A 14298-nucleotide genomic window follows, 5' to 3' on the forward strand; every position below is an offset into this window, starting at 1 on the left:
CATGCTCAGCAACAAGCAACGTGCTCTGCCCTTCTTTTCTGTTTCGTGGGAAGAGTTGCTTTTGGATTTCATTTAAGGGTGAGGCAAGTACTTCTGAGATAACGTTTTGTAGTTCCCTGCTGCTCTGTTCTTATTTGCAGGCCCATTAGTTACTGTTTTGCAAGAATAGCTTTCACACTTGAACTGCTTAGTAATAGCAACAAATTTTTGTGGTTTAAGACTAACATAAGTCAGCTCCAGACACCTGCCAGGAGGTATTATAATTTTTTGTGTACCTCAGCTCAGGATACAGTTGGCTTTTGTTGTTGTAGGGTATGAATTACAGTTTTGCTTCTAAAAATACAAGTCTTTTGTATTTGAACAAAACAGTTCAATAAACTATCCTTGCTGAGATAACAGTATGTTTTTCACATCATAACTACAGTGGGACAAAGAAGCCTGCTTTCAAGGGTGCCAGCCAAGCCATAGTAATTTAAAATAGCTGAGCATCAAGTCCTTCGGTTTTAGTCCATGTCCTGTCATAAGCAATCAGATGAAGAGAGAGAAGTTTACTAAATTGGTAGTAAGCCACCACTGGTTTTCCCAAAGTGAGGTTTAAGGCTTCTCAGTGCAAGCCCCTGAAATTCAGTCAACTGCAAGGAACTGCACAGCATAATTAGTGGCAGCTGGGGACTGCATTTGCACTCCTCTCTGGGCAAGCAAACAAACCAACCAACCAACACATGAACCAGCAGCTGAAAACTGCCAGCAGGGGAAAGCAAGTGCATGGCAAGGATTTGAAGCTTCCCCTGAGTACTCTTTCTGTCTCCAGCTATTTTCAGTTCAAGAGATTGCTCTAACCCAATGTGGGTTTTTTGTGTAGTAACCATGAGTGAGTATTTCTGCCAAGAATGTCTCTTCCCAAGTCATGTTAACTTCTGCATCCATGGAGAAGGCATTCCTCAGTTCTGCTGTTCAGTGTGTGAAGAACCATCCCGTTCTGTTTGGTGGTGGACACTGCTTCAAAGCCCATGTAAAGCAACAATAACCAGCAAAAGAGTGCAGGTGCCAGAACATGACAGGAGCATAGACAAGTTTTTTACTAGAACTCTATGGGTTTGAAAGATGTCAGCATCACTCACCTTTCTGGCTCCCTTCCCAGACACAACAAGGATGGAAGGCAGGCAGTGCCAGAGCCCTGCAGAGCTCAGCTCCTTAAGCTGTGGATGAAGAAGGAAAGGCAAAGGCAAATGCTCTCTGGCTGCTGCAATGCACAGAAATTATCTGATAGCTGAGAGATCCTTGAGAACAGATTTGTCTTCACTCCACAGGAAGTGAATAAAAAAACTGCACATGAAATTGTTGTCCAGGGCTCTAAACCTAGACTTAGTACCATACACTTTCTGACCATCCTTACACTGTTTCTCACTAATATTTCAAATGGAGCACAGAAACTAGCAGTCCTTACAGAGCTCTACTATACTTTAACCAGTCACAACATGGACTTAAAACCTACAGTGCTGGAGATACCTTGGTGAAGCTATCTCTTGTTTCTGACAAACAAGCATGAACAAAATAATGTGGCCCATGAGGATTGTATCAGAATTTCTCAGAATTAATAATGTGTGAATCCAGAATCTAGTGTCAGACAGTATATAGCTTTTTCTTTTGAACATAGACAGAGTTTTCTCTTAAAATTAGCAAGGATATTTTCCCCCTGTAAGACAAAATATTTCAGAACATCAGTCCTGAAAATTCATCAGTCTTCATTAACTCATGACCAATTTCTGAAAGTTTCACAAAGAGTTCAAAGTATGTGGACAGTTTCTGTTCAAATCAAGAACTAATTTTGCTTGAGACAAAAGTAGCAGTTTAAGGAGGAAACAAGGCTGTTTTGATGTATATGTGTTATGTGGACTGCTGAGGCAAATCACTTGAAAAATGCGTATCTCTTCTGATTAAATCCTTAATCATATATACTGGTGTCATGGTTTAATCCCAGCTGGCAACTCAGCCCCACACAGCCACTCAATCCCTCCCCCCAGTGGGACTGGGGAGAGAATCAGAAGAGTAAAAGTGAGGAAATTTGCGGGTTGAGATAGAGAGAGTTTTACAGGTAAAGCAAAAGCTGCACATGCAAGGAAGGCAAAACAAGGAATTCATCCTCCACTTCCCATGGGCAGGCAGGTGTTCAGCCATCCCTAGGAGAGCAGGGCCCCATCACGGGTAACAGTCACTTGAGAAGACAAGCACCATCACTCCAAATGTCCCCCTTTTACTTCTTCCTCCCCCAGCTTTATATACTGAATGCGACACCATATGGTATGGAGTGTCCATTTGGTCAGCTGGGGTCACCTGTCCCTCCCAAGTCCTTGTGCCCCAGCCTCCTCACTGATGGGGTGGGGTGGGGTGGGGTGAGGAGCAGAAAAGGCCTTGACTCTGTCCATGTTCTGCTCAAGAGTAAGGAAAACCTCCCTGGGTTATCCGCCCTGATTCCAGCACAGATCCAAAACACAGCCCCTTACCAGCTACTGTGAAGAACAGTACCTCTGTCCCAGCCAAAACCAGCACAAATGGGAATAGGAACAGAGGCTATGATGAAAATCACCAGCATTGTCAGAGTCAAAAGTGAAACTGTGATTGTTTACTTGAGAGAAGAAAGTGTAAAGAGGCATGAAGGAAGGATGTTGAGTAAGAAGAGGCTAGAGAAGTTGTTCCTTCACAACACAAGTGAATGTGCAATCCAAGTGAATATGGTAAAAAAAACCCCTTAAAATGAAGAAATTCATGCAAAGTTATGGAGACAAACAAATATGTAAATGGGCTCTTGATTTTCACCACCTTTGATTAAAGTCAGAAACTTAGAATGTTTTCAAAAGAATATGGATATAAGATAGGAAAATATTTTAGAAGTCAGTAATTCAGGTCCTAAGCCATCCATTAACTGATGACAATGGAGACATGTTTTCCATTCTTCTGGATCCTTTATTCCTGAGTATATAATGCTGAATGTTGAGACCTGAATTCAGCATTGCTCACAAGAAACTGAACAACAGGTGAGAGATTTTAAACTAATTTTTAATGCTGGCTAAAACAGTGAACTAATAAAACCAGGAAACCCCAAGCCATCTTAGGTGAGAGTAGAGTGAATCAGAATTTTATCTTATTAAGTATCCTAAGATATGATATTATAGTAATTTTGGGGCATCTTTGTAGTAAAATTTGCCTTCACGGTGCTAGTATAATTTATATGAAGATAGCATGCTGGCATTTTCATCAAAATTTCAAGTAGGAGCTACAGGAAAGTGAAAATATGTGTAGTACTATCATGGCTATAGTTTGGTCCTGTTCATGGGGGCTCTCTGTGTGAATGTGTATGAGTGTGCATTTAGAAAGAAGAACTTTTAATAAATGATTAATTTTTAGGTAACCATTTTACTGCTTTTGGTGGAAGTAGATTTTTACAAACTATTTTTTTTACCCAAGAAATTTTCTGCTTTGTAGAAGTTCATGGGTTTTTACTTCAAGCTCAGCATAAGAAACCTTTTAAGCATGAAAAAAAATGAAGTATCTCCAAAACCAGACGGCTCTGTTTTTAAAAAAATCTTTCCTCTCACGTGTTCAACCCATGCTATGACCAACATAAATTAGAAACAATCATAATTCTGTTCCTTTGGCTATATCTTTTGGATACCCTCCAACATAAAATGCATTAGCACAAAAATGTTCTTGTCCTTAATTAATTTATAGCTTAGAGCAGAATACCATAAATAACAGTTGAACTTCAGCTGCAAAGGTTTTAAAGCCATGGATAAAATATTTTATAAAAACTGTAATAAACCTTAAACAGTTCTAGATGACAAGTAGAACTAATTATCAATAATCTTAGGAATTTCAGTGGTGGACAACGAAATACAAAAGATGTTTATTTTGTAATATATTTGGGTTCTATTGAATTTATTGTCGTTGTGGGAGAGAAAATGATTTAAGTTTTATCCGTACCCTGAAGAAATACACTTACTAAACTGAACTATTTGGCTAGAGTTTTTTGTTTGGTTTGGTTTGGTTTGATTTGTTTTTAAATAGCTTGAACCGTATAAAGTATGCTGGCATATCTTGTTTTGAAGCATGCATGGTTGAAGTGTACAGAATCTGCATGATATATGGGAACACAGGACTGGAAAGGATCTAATGGGTGATCAAATTTATTGTTATAATATTTCAGGAATCATGTTTTATAATCCCCTTCATAAACTTATCAAGTTCCACTGTGAGTGCATTTAGGATTTTTGCTGCTGTTTCTCCAACTGGAAAATTGCTCCCAAATCTCATTGCTCCCTGTGAGAACCTGTTTTTGGTTTCTAGCATAGGTTAAATTCTGGCTGATCTGTGCCACTGCGTTCTGTTGCCAACATTGTCATTTAATTGAAATGGCTCTCCCATCTCCCTGATGTTTGCCTCTCTGATATATTTATACACAGCAACTGGATCCCTTAACAGACTTTATTTTGCCAAGTTAAACAAGCCAAGCTCTTCATTCTGTCTTCTCATATGATAGGCTCTCGATTACCCTGATCATCCCAGAAGTCCATCTTTGTACCTGAACAAGTCTGAGGTAATGTGCTACAAATGACAAGGTACAACAGTCTTGTATAATAGAGTAATAAAAGAAACCATAGCAAACAGAGTAATAATTTCAGGCTTGCAAGCGTGTGCTGTGCCAAATATTTAGGAGGTTGAGTGAAGGTTTTGAAATCTTCTAAGGGGATCTTTATTAGAAATAATGTGGGGTTTTCTCTCCAAGTTGTTGATTGAAATCACAGTATGAAAGGTTTTAGGGTTTCAACCATAAGCTGGGAAATAAATGAAAATTATTTGGTTGGGATCCTCAGCCACCATTGCATGAAGTTGGTTAGATTTGTGACAGTAATCATTGAAGAAATGAGTCTGGCATTTTGAAAGTTTGTTTGACAATTATTGACTGGGAATATTCCTATGAACACTGTAAAATATGTGATGAACCTTTCCTGGAGAAGCAACAATTGCATTCACATGTTACCCTGAAGAAATTTCAGTTATCAAGTTCAGAGGGTTGGTTCCCTGGAGCTGTATCTGCACAGTGCTCCTGTTGGTGTGAGCCAACAGAAAGCAAAAGAGAATGTGGGTACAACTGATCTCACCACCTCCCAGGCCACAGAGAAAAGGATGTTTGGTCAAATCCACTATCCCCTGGTCTCTTGTACCATAGCTTCTTGGAAAACTCCAGGAAACTCCTGTCTGCCAGCTGTTAAGACTGTGACAGCAACCTTTTTTTGGCTGTTTGACTTCTAATTCTTTTGAGTTGATAGTTTAATCAAGTTTCAAAGGGAGCTTCAGAGAGAAACTTTTTTCCAGTCATGCTGAGCCTGACATCCCAGTGCTTGGGATCAGGATCACTGGAGTAGGATGTCTCTGTAAGTGTAAAGGAGAGATACTGGGGGAGCATTTGTTTTTCTATAGTCCTTCTTTTCTCAGGAATAAACATGCTGATTTCTTTTTCAGACTTTTTCTGCCCTGTGGCAGAAAGCAAAAAAGCTTTTGTAATATACTATAGGAAAAGGGAAGCACAAATTTAATTTACTACATGCACATATGAAGATCGATGAAAATGAAAAGCTTTTAAAATACAAGCAATTTCTTGAACAAGAGCAAAGGAGAATCCCAACCCTGAACACAAGCAGTTAAGTAGGCAATTGAGGAAATACATGTCAGGACACTGCAGGTGTGGCTGCTCTCTGAGGATGGGGGTAGGGGGGGCAATCCCCTGGGGACCAGAGACCTGAGGGAGACAGGTGGGGACAGCCCCAGCCCCTGGCATCAGGTACACTCCTGGAGATAAGAGGAGCCTGGGATGGGCTGTGGGCCCACCTTGGTGGCATCCATGGGCGAGCAGGGCAGGGCTGGGTAGTGTGGAGCTGGAGACCAGCCCTGCTGTGGCAATCCTGGGGCTGGGGCTGATGGCCCCAGGGGGGCTGGTGTGGGGTCCTGGGTCCTTGGGGCACTGACAATACATTAAATGGAACTGTAATTCTAACAAACATTTCTGATGATAGTGAAAGGGCTGATTTGATAGTGGAAGCTGTCGCACACCTCCTGCCCCCATGGTGGCTGGTGGATCCTGGGAAGGAGGTGGCCCTTCATGCATCCTGAAGCCTTGTCCAGTGGTGCTGGTGGGGTGTAGAGTGCTTGACAAAATCAGCTTCATTTTGTGTCCCATTCTGACTAGCTGTGCACAGCCAGATCTTCACAGTAGCCCACCAGACTGTCTATCCAGAAGGACTTGCCCTTTGTTGAACTATCCCCAGTGTGGCCCCTGGGGCTTGGAGCTTGGAGTGAAAAGCAGCTTTGAGAGCTCTTGGGTTTCCCTGGCTTTTCCTTTGAGATTCCTGGGAACAGTGGCTTGTAGATCAATGAGGATAGGGGGACTTTAACTGATCTCTTTCATTAGGGTATCTTGGCAAATGTGCCAAAGAAAACTTCAGCTTTCTGCTAGGTTTGGTTTCCTGATCCCTGCTTCACTGGGGGAGAGGAGCATGTGTATGTGAATGAGGAAGGATGAGAAGCTTTCTCCAAAACAAATCTACAGAGAATCAATGGCTTCTTATTACTCTGCTGAGAGTAACAAACAAAAATTATTCTGTTTAGTGCACATGATAAAACTCTCAACAACTGGGATGCAAAAGGCAGTCCAAGAAGCATCCTGCTTCATCCTTCATCCTGCAAAGGGCTGTGATGTTATTGCAGCCCTGCTAGGTTAAAGTGGCTAGTAATTGCAAAGTCTGCAACCAAAGCTTTGTCTTTCATTAGCCTAACATGGGGTTTAGGAGCATTTTGATGCACCTGTGTGATGTCTGTGTGTGAAATACCAGCTTTATTCAACTCAGCAGCAAAATCCCACGGGCTTTTTAGTACAACACACTGTTGTATAATGGAGAATATTTTAACTAATAAGATATCAGTGATATTCATCTTGACCCTTTCTTTTGCTCACCATATTTACTGTGGCACCACTTAGTTAATATTAAGAAGACATGTATAGGCATAAATATTATCTTGAGATATTTTAATGTTTAATGAAGAAAAAGGTTTTCCAAAGAATATACCCCATCTACCTTATCCTGCTGCTTGGCCAGGTATCAGAGGATGGAAATTACTTAAGTCCTATCAGTGTTCCAGGATGTCTCTTCTTGGGAAGATATAGGTGCAGTTACTACACTTGTAAAATTATTTTAAAACAATCAACAGTGGAAGGAAAGTACCCTTAGGGGCCTATTTTTATACAATGTCTTCTGTGAACAAGGTTTCTGCGAATTGTGAATAATGCCACTTTTCTGCTTACAGAACATCAGATTTCAATCTCATTTAGGCTGATGGAAATCCAGAGTAACATCTTTAAACTCTGAAGAGTAAAGGCAAATGAAGTCAGAATTTGACCTACTAAGCCTTGGTCCATCCCTTTTGCATCTTAATAATTAGTATGCACTAGTTGACAGCAAACTCTTCTTTGTTTCCTACATTGTGTAAATTGCACTGAAAATTCAGCTCTTCATTGTGAAACATGACTCATTTTCTTTTTTCAGATCTAGATAGTTGCACATTAACCTTTAAAGGCAGTAGTCCTGATCCTTCCTCCATTCAAATTAATGAGAAAACTGTCACTGAATTTTTTTGAAGGATAAACTTTTCAGAGGGCAAAGAATTAACTGCTGTAAATCCCATGTGCCTCATACAAGTTATCTCTATTTTGCTTCTTGTAAATTGTCATGAGAGATGTGATTCAGGGCTTGTGGGTATAACAGCATGTTAACCTGAATTCTTGCACATATAGGAAAAGTTTTCTGCTATTCATAAATAAATAAATAGATGGGTAAGTGCTCAATCTTTTCCAAGAAGTAGTTGCTCAAGACTGAAGTTCCCTAAGCAAATTTTCTAGAAAACGAAAATATTTATCAATAAAATAACCTTCATGTAAAGCTAAGTTTTCCTTAATATGTATGCACCAATTTAACTGTGTTAGAGCTGGTTAAGATTTCATTACTGTATCTCTCCTTATATTGTTCATAATCCAATAGATCTTGTTCTTTCCATTCAGGACAAGGAAAAAAAAAGATACAAATACGAAGTTGATACTTACTATTTTGCAAGAATTCACATACAGTTTGTTAAGAAATAAGGAGCAAATGGTTAATACACAGTTCTGACTGCTATTAACTTAGATACTGCAGTAGTCCTGCTTTGTTCCTTAAATGGTAATGTTCCTTGTATGACTATATTGTTATTAGAATTATATAAATTATTTAAATATCAGTCAGTTTGTAGAGTTGAACAAAATTGTTGCTGTTTTTTTTTAAAAGATCACAGCTTCCCAGAACACCATGGTCTGCTTGCCCAGGAAAGACCTCCATGGTCTCACGGCCCTCAGAAACTCTGTGGCCCCACCAGTCCTGCCACTGAGCCTGCCTGGACACAGCACTGCCCAGACCCACTGGCTATGATGTTTCCATGCCAGCTGTCTTTGGAGTGTGCTTCACCTGCAAAACTTTGTTTATGCCGTAACCATGCTGCTCAGTCAAGAGGGTCAGGGCAGAATTCAGGGAATCCACAATTCTGTTTGTTTATGCAAACTAATCAAATGCAAGAATGAGCTTTTATCAACATGAGACCCTGCCTCCCTCCAGTGTGATGGCTCTGATCCCCATATGCCCTGTAACATCCCCAGCTCTCCTGGCACAAAGCTCCTAGTTCCCTGCATGTCTTCTGTACCTCCATACAATTTGGAGTTGTCACCATGTTCCCAGCCTTCCTTTGTTTGCTTTGTGGGCTGTGAAAGAAACCAGTCTGCATCTCTTGCTGTGCTGCAGGTTGGCCAGCTCGGCCAGCCACAGGAGTCCTGTGTTCCCACTGAGCAGACAGAACTCTGCAGAGTGCCTGCAGTGTCATTAATACTCTGCTGTCATTTCACCATGTCGTGTCATTGCACTGCACATATTCTGCAGAACTGCTTGACTCAATGAGGAACCCAGCACATCACCTACCAGCTTTTTCCTTCCCTCATTATGGATGCTTTTTTTGGGATGGAGGGGGTTTCTTGGTGTTGATTGCCAAATTACGGCAGAAAGCTGTGACTTGTGATAGCAGCTCTTTGGAGGCAAAGGGAGTGTGAGGTTTCACCACCTGGTTGGTGTACTGGATCATAGCTGCAAATGCCTCACCTCGTGTATTCTGGATTCTTCAGGCCACTGTGCACTGTCATGGCTTTGGAAACACATGGATAAAGACAATGGGAGTCTCTAAATAAAAAATATAAGTATTTTCAAGCCACTTGAAATCTGGAATCCTGTGTTTTCTAGCTGGCCTGCTGGCTAGCTGGCAGACAAGCAGAACATGCTGCTTCTCTCTTTGTCCTGGTGTGCGGCCCCTGAGCCTTATCTCTTCTCTAGGGAGCAGCAGGGACCCCAGTCAGCCTCAGGGGAGCAGCAGAGCGATGGCACAGGGACATCTCTACCCTCGACTCCCTCCTCGCCCCTCCGGACCTAGCTTCTAGCGAAGCCCCTGCCCTGGAAGCATCCCTCGACACAGGTATTACTGCACACCATGGGCTGTTCTGCCGACAAGCAGGAGCTCCCAGGTGGAGCCACACTCCTAAATAAATAACATTCAGGACATGATGTTGCAATAGCATGGCTGGAAAGCAATCCTGAGCTTTCTGCAGATGTCAGCTCCAGGAGGCAACCAAAAGGACTTATTTCAAAACATGAAAATGTGAACATGAAAACCAAAAGTTTTTCAAAGGCTCATCTGAACTGCAGAGCTGTTAAAGCCCTTGGGGACTGTCGAGGATTCCCAAGGACATCCTGAATGCACATAATTTTCTCTGAATTTTTTTGCATGATAAGTTAAAAATAAGCATCCTGAGGTAAGGACTTAGTGTAACAAGGAACTCTGCAGCAGGCACCATGGAATTCTATGACCATATTGCATGTCTCACATTAATCATCTTGGATTTTTCCTGTCTTTTAAAAGCCCCATTGCTAGTATCACATTGGTTATACAGGATTCTTTATTTCCAGTTTTAAAGTTCCTCAAGGTGCTAGAACATACTTTGAAACTGTGAAACCAGCTCAAAAACTGGAAGGCAAATACTAAATGATTTTATAAAAATTTCACAACTTTAAGCCAAATATCATATCATATTTTTAAACGTCTGAGTCATTTGGAAAGCTTGGGACTGTCTGTATTAATTATGGCCCCAGAAGATCTGTCCCAACAGTCAGAAAGCAACTCCATTTGAAGTCAAGGACTGCAAACACAATCTTCCTGGAACTGAAAGTTGTACATTGTGCAATTTTTATGGCTTGTATAGCTTTTCTATTTTTAGTTGTTTCAAACCTGCAATACATCATATAATCCTCCTTAAATTGTCATTCATATGCTAATTGACATTAACTTGGCATAAGTTACTTGCTTTCTTAAATTTATATAGTTACTGTCAATGTTATGCAAACAAAACTTTTCTCTGATATAAAGTTGATGTGAGTACAAACTGGTAATGATGTGTTTCTAGTTATGGACTTCAAAACAATTAACAAAAAAAAAAATTACTCCCCCCCTCCAGTATTTTCTTTCTTTCTTTTAAAAATATGCATGTGTTATGAAGTCCCATAACTGTTGCATTATTTCAGCAAACCATTTATTTAATATTTGCCTTTATAGATATTTAGAAACGTTTCTCTGAGGTTTGAGCAAGACTAATAGAATTGCACTTCTCAGCTTTTTTGAATATACAAAGAGAAGAACAATTTTTTGGGTTTATTTCCTTTATAGAAATGCATCATCAAGGTGTAAGAGATCAGTCAGTAACAAGTATTTACACAGAGTTCCCCAGCTTTGTTCTTGCTTACTTGAATGGTAATGTCATGTATTTGGCTACCTGCAGAAATCCTTTGTGAGACCTTGTGTTGCACCCCAGCTGAGCAGAGGACAAGGGACTTGCCACACCAGTCCATGACTTTTGTACCATAAGTCTAAGTGTTGAGTTCTCCCAATATTTTTATTTTCTAGGCTTTCCTATCGCTTTAACTGTAATCCTTTGTCTTTGACACATATGCTTATTTCAACAAGTCCAAGGTGTGTCGAATCCTTGGTGTTCCGCAGGCTATGGCCAGGTGAATTCTAGTGCCTGGAAATCTGGTGCTGCAGCCAAGTCATTCCACAACACTGGGATGTGCTGCTGAGCACTTTTTCATGCAGGCTTTTGTTTTTCTTGATGGCAAAAAGTAATAACAGTACCAGTAAGTACAATCAGAATAAAGATTTTTTGCAAGCCTGACAGATACCTTAGGTTGAGCCCATGGCCATCTGCTAGCTGTGCAGAGTTTCTCTAAGTTCTATGGCCATTTCATATCAGGGTGGTTTTGCAGGCCTAGAATCAACTGACAAACTGCTGACTGATTTTTTAATTTTTTGGTTTTAAATTTATGTAGGGTTTTTTTTGCAGTCAGTGGTGTTGCGCAGGATGAATTGAAAAGATTTAGTAGAATACCATGTTTTTGAATTTATTTTGATTAAATGAGTTACACAATTTAATATGGAGGCATAGGGTGTATGTATTCCTCGAATTCAATTTCATTTAGCAGAGTCTTTCAGGTTTAAAGATATATAATATTCTTAATTACTAAAAGTAAGGCAATATTCATTCAACATGAGGCCTTTGTTCTGACTTTTCTGAAAGCATTGGGAAATATTTTCAGTATATATACAGTGGAGGCTCAACTGTTTAGTTTGAGCTTGCTTTTTTGGGACAGCTGTGATTACCAGTTGGCTATTGGATGCTCTGGAGAGCTGCCCTTTAACTTTCATCTGGGCAGGTCTGTAAAAAACTCTCTTACCTCTGAAATTCATGCAGTCTGCATGTGGACAAATGCAGATAAGGAAAAGCTCTTATCTGTGGTCTCTGCAGTGAGTACTAAGGAGCAAGCAGTGGTACTGAAAGCTCACTTAGACACTTTCACTTGGCATAGAAACCTGAGTGAGGTTTATTCTCACTGGTAATTCTCACAGTAAATGAAATGTGAAACAAACAGACGAGAATACTCTCTTACATCTTGTTTCTTATGATAACTAAGTATGGCACCTTTAATATGACAAGAGGTGGATTTGCTTCCTCAAAGGAGGAAAACTGGCTAATCTTCCTTTTCCCAATCACAGCTTGGTCCCAGCAGAGCCAAGATATAACAGAGCTGCCAGCAGCAACAGCACCAGGTCCTTGCCAAGGCACTGGGTCCACCACACAGGAGAAGCAGCCCAAAGTAATTTCTCAATCACCTAAACTTCCTTGAAGGCACATGAAAAATATTTAAGGGAACAAATACGGAATGCTGAGATATTACATAACTGCTGGGTCAGACAGCTTTTCACTAAATAAAGAAGAACAGTGGTGTACTTATATGCTGCTTTCTTACCTGATCTACCAATAATATGCCATCTCTGTATGCCACCTCTCTCCTCTCTCTCTTTTTTTTTTTTTTTGGATGGTGACCAAAATTTTGACATTATTGTGAAATGTCAAATTGCTCTTTTAAATTTGTATTCCAAGATCCAATGATGCCTTAATATTTAGAGATACCCACCAATTCCCTTCAGCAACACTGAGATCCCCACTGCTTTTGTCATACAGGTCCTCATATGAAATAGGAACTTGAAAATTTTATTATTAATTTTTTTCATATTTTTCATTAATAAAAATTAGTCTCTAGTTTCTCTAACTAAAAGAAAGCTAATGTAGATCCATTTATTATTGCTCTTTCTTAAAGTAGTTGTTTTGTACAATTATGGCCAAATTCCTGCACTCTTTCTCCCAAGAAAAGAGTTTAGCATGAGAGGTTGTGGCTGGAGAATCAAATGAGCTCATTTCCCAGTTAGGGAGCTCAGTAAGGGTCACCTTTTGACTGTTTTCAATGCTTGTTAGAAATACTGGGTTCTCTGCCCCTCTCAGGCAGAAGTATACCTCCAGCAGAGGTCTGATGCCTTCTAGAAAATCCATCCCAACAGCACGAGTCACTTGAGTTCGTGATTTCATTAATACGAAGTTGTCAGGGTTGGTTATAGCAGGGACTGTGAGGGGTGGACGCAGTCCCACAGCCTCTGTCGTGTCCTAAACATTTGCCACCAAGTGTGACACTGTGTCAGATGCTGATAACGAGGTGCCAAATACCTGCTAGTGCCTCCCCACCCATCAGAAAAGTCGGCCTTTGTGATGATGCATTTCTGGATCCAGCCCCAGTTTATCAGTCGGTTCACTGATGTGCCCAAATTAAGGGCACAACCTCTTTAGAGAGACTAGGACTGACTCAGAGGGGCAAAACTGAGACCTCCCAGGGTCAGAATGCAGTGGAATCCTCCAGCCATGTCCTCTTACAGGGAGACTGGAACAACACCATCCTCTACCCAGCACCTTTTACCATGGGAAGAAAATCAGGGGACGCTGTCCCTGATAAAAAGGAGTCATGGTGGGCTTTAGCAGTGGTCACTGGAGCTGCATTACTGAGGAGGACGACAGGCCTGAAGTCCTAACATAGCCTCAGAGAGCTCAGGCTCCATTTCAAAGACACTACAGATTATGGATGAGACCTAAGTGACACAAGTGAAATACTTAAAGCTGCTCAGTGTGAATTTATACCAGTGCAGACAATTTTAACTTCACGTAGGCTTGTAAAACACCCACTCCATTTGTTGGAGCTCTTTTTAATATCTTTCCATGGCTCTAAACTGAAATTACTTTCTAAGAAAAGCAGCTGAGGATATTTTACTCTATCCTAGAGGAAAACAAAGAAAATTCAACCCTTTTTTAAAAGTTAAGAAAGGTAGGGTGTTTGGCTAGTTGCAACAAGACAAACACAATTCACTTAGGTTTTATCCCTGGTGAAACTGGATTTTAGACATCACAGACATTAAAGAATCTGGCAGCATGTAATTTTAGTAATGCTAATGCAAGACCAAGCCCATGCAGAGATATTTATTTGCTTCTTCTTTCTCCTTTCCTTCCTTAGTCAAAGTAACTATGCTGTGTTTTCAGCTTAGCCTGAATTTTTGCTCTGAATTAAAAAGCCAGGTGAAGATTTAAGCAGATTAACATTGAAAGGCTGTTAAAATACCCATCAAAACCAGTTCAACCTGTACATGCAGGATAACTCTTTAACTTCATTCTTTTCGAGTGAAGAAGTTGTTATCTAGGGATTTTGAAACCATGAAATTAGACGAGGCATGCAAATACGGTTTCTA

The 14298-nt window shown here is 40.5% G+C and overlaps 1 protein-coding gene across 3 annotated transcripts in view; it reads left to right on the top strand.

Moving 5' to 3' along the window:
• The window catches only part of FILIP1 (filamin A interacting protein 1), a 102725-nt gene that overhangs the window by 18912 nt on the left and 69515 nt on the right, over window positions 1-14298 (top strand). For 2 of the 3 annotated variants that reach the window (XM_010405233.4, XM_010405255.4), the window contains exon 2: window positions 9459-9597. The exons of the other annotated variant lie outside the window; for it this stretch is intronic. The gene's annotated coding sequence lies outside the window, so the exon portion shown is untranslated. The remainder of the gene's footprint in view (window positions 1-9458; window positions 9598-14298) is intronic. 3 annotated transcript variants of the gene reach the window in all.

Source organism: Corvus cornix, chromosome 3 (genome assembly GCF_000738735.6).
Source record: "Corvus cornix cornix isolate S_Up_H32 chromosome 3, ASM73873v5, whole genome shotgun sequence".
Taxonomy (NCBI): Eukaryota; Metazoa; Chordata; class Aves; order Passeriformes; family Corvidae; genus Corvus; species Corvus cornix.